This window comes from Callorhinus ursinus, unplaced genomic scaffold (genome assembly GCF_003265705.2).
Source record: "Callorhinus ursinus isolate GAN/ISIS: 27379988/994484 unplaced genomic scaffold, GSC_fseal_2.0 scaffold5, whole genome shotgun sequence".
Classification (NCBI taxonomy): Eukaryota; Metazoa; Chordata; class Mammalia; order Carnivora; family Otariidae; genus Callorhinus; species Callorhinus ursinus.
In genome coordinates this window covers 1231028-1234007 of record NW_027397067.1, presented here as the reverse complement: position 1 = coordinate 1234007, position 2980 = coordinate 1231028, and the positions used below count along the sequence as shown (strand labels likewise).

At 40.3% G+C, this 2980-nt stretch overlaps 1 pseudogene; it reads right to left on the bottom strand.

The window, feature by feature from the left end:
* Positions 1–2185: 2185 nt before the first annotated feature.
* On the bottom strand, positions 2186–2699 carry LOC112823540 (cytochrome c oxidase subunit 5B, mitochondrial pseudogene; annotated as a pseudogene).
* Positions 2700–2980: the final 281 nt, after the last annotated feature.

Here is a 2980-nt window from a genome sequence, read left to right as displayed (position 1 = left end):
ATTCAGTAGAATTTTTTGTAAAGAGCCATGCTGTAAATATGTGAGGTTTATAGGCCATTCAGTCTCTGCTACAACTGCTCAGTTGTGCCATTATACAGTGAAAGCACCATAGATGGTACATAAACAGATGAGTGTGGCTGTGTACCAATAAAACTTTGATTTTTAGACACCTGAAATTCTAATTTTATATAACTTTCATGTATCACAAAATGGTTTTCTTCTTTCATTTTCTTAAACATATAAAAATGTAGAATCATCAAATTGTAGAATCAGGGATTGATATAGCTTGCAGGCCATACAAAACAGGAGGTAGTGGCCAGATTTGGTCCATGGGCTATAAAAGCAAGGTCATTTATGATGCAGGACAGAACCTAACCATCCAACGTGTGGGAAAGAGGAAGAGGTGGGAATTTGGCTAGAGCATTAACCAGCTATGTCCCCCATAGCAAGAGTTTTGGCGTGGTTGGAGAGCTGGGCAGTGGAATTGGGACCCAGTCAGGCCGATGTTGGCAGCTAAGGACCGTTTTTGCTGAATGTATGTTAGCAGGTCTCCATGTAGTGGCAATACTTCTAGTGGGGCAGGTGTTTTGAAATGGAAGCTCTGAGATGCAAGGGCTGTAGACCTAGGGATACACAGTGGGAGCAGGTTAGGGAGCTGACAAGTTGATCAGGATATATGCAGTCTAATGGGCTGAGCATCACAGAAGGTTCCGGTCCCAGTGGAGAAAAAGGGGTATCACTCAGTAATCAGGGAAGCAACTCTGTCATCAGGCATGCTTGGGGGAAGACCTCACCAAGTACCCCATCCTAGTGATCTCTGAACAGGGCTTAGGGCAGCAAGACAAACCTGTTCCCACATTGTGGCACATAATGCTCCTTATATTCTGCCAGGCATTTCCAGATCAAATAAATAACTGGATAAGACCGAGCAATAAAATTGAGTTGGGCAATGAAAGGCATAGACTGACAACTGTCATTTGAGTATGGATTCCAATATAAAACAACAATTAGTAAAGTTGTTTATAAGAAAGATAGTTACTTTCAAGGATTCTGACCCCATACTAGCTTTCTGGATCCTTGGGCAACTTGAGGCTTTAAGACTCTCAGGTGTTGAGATAAATCATACAAGCTTTTAGCTATAAGATCTCAAATCTCACAAGTCACTGGATTCTAACAATACCCAGGAAGTGCTCCACTCTGGGAGGAGGGGTCTGAATGGACCTTTTGCCTGGATGTTCCCAAAGCCACTAGAAGAGCAAGATAAGAAAGACCTAGACACTTTAAATTTCTGAATGGATCTTCAGGTCTCTAAATGTGATGGAGGATTGAAACAGGCCCTGTGAACGTCAAATGCAAACTCAGAGCCCAGGATGATTTGAAGTCTTATCTGGAGCTCAAAGGTAGAAACTAGTGGCCTCAAATAACTAACAGAATTTACTAAACCACAATTTACTGAGCATATTGCCAATTGATTCATGAACATGAGTCCCCCTCACTTTGGAGGGGAAAATACTGAGCTATATAAACACCATTTTAGCAGGCACAAGTTGCTGGTCAACCCTAAGATACAGACATCACAGAATAAAGAACTGTAGATATTTATTAAAAAGAAAATAATCAAAACAAATGAAGATGGAGAATTGTCACTATAACAAATTACAGAAAAATGAACAAGTATAAAGTCAGAAGGAAGTAGAATCAAAGAAAAATGGAGACATATTTGAGGAACTGTATCCAAAAGAAGGTGTTTCTTTAAATACCCATAGGTAAAGTTCAAAATGATGGGATAAAGACCAAAAGGAAAAACATCCAAAATGGAAGCTTTTTAAAGCAGTAGTACAAACTTAGAAATCTAAACCAGTTCTGGAAAAAGCAAAATGTTTTGTTGAATAACAAAAAACTCTGTTCCCCAAAATTAAAAATAAAATCACCTTATGATCCAGTAATTCCCACTTGGGTATAAATCCAAAATAACTCAAAGCAGGATCTCAAAGAGATATTTGCACACCCATGTTCATCACAGCATTACTCATAGCATCCTAGAAGTGGTGGAAGCAATCCAAATGTCCATCAATAGACCGATAAGGAAAATGTGGTGCATGCATACAATATTATTCAGCCTTAAAAAGGAAAGAATTTCTCACTTTTCTTTTAATGGGAGAAGGAGCCAATGGAATAACTAGTCTTTATTGGAAAGAAGATACTTTACAGCACATTTTGAATAATTTAGAACAAAGGCTCAGTGGGCCAACTGGTGGGGCAACAGCTTATAATGCATTCCACAGCTAGGGCATCTCTGGGTCTCACCTTTGTGCCACCAGAACCAGATGACGGCACTATTGTCCTCTTCACAGATGCAGCCTGCTATTCACTTGTTGGTGATAGATGAGACTAAATTCAAATCTTCCTTGGTGCCAAAGCTGCCTTTGGGCCTAGCATATTATGTTGGTCCAGTCCCTTTCATGCAGCCATCATGACCTCCCTCTTCAGCCCAGTAGCCTGCTGGTCAGCAGTAGGAACACCACCTTCAGAGGCCATGAGCACACTGCAGCAACTCAATTGGGATGGCAGGCCCTGAGGGCCTGCACAGCCAGTGATCTAAGTCTGCAGAAAGCCTTGAAGCCATCATGCCTGCTACAAATAGTAGCACTTCCTGAAATTCTCACTTTCATTACAATGTGGATAAACCTTAAGGACATTATGCTAAGTGAAATAAGCCAGACACAAAAGGGCAATTACTGTATGATTCCATTTATATGAGGTGTCTAAAGTTCCTAATTTGTAGGAACAGGAAGTAGAAAGGTGATTGTAGAGGGTGTGGGGAGGGGAGCAAGTGTTTAGTGGGTATAGAATTTCAGCTTTGCAAGATTAAAAAATCCTAGAGATCTGTTGCTCAGTTATGTGAATATACTTAACACTACTGAACAGTATACTTCAAAATGGTTAAGATGGTAAATTTAATGTTATGTGTTCTTTACCA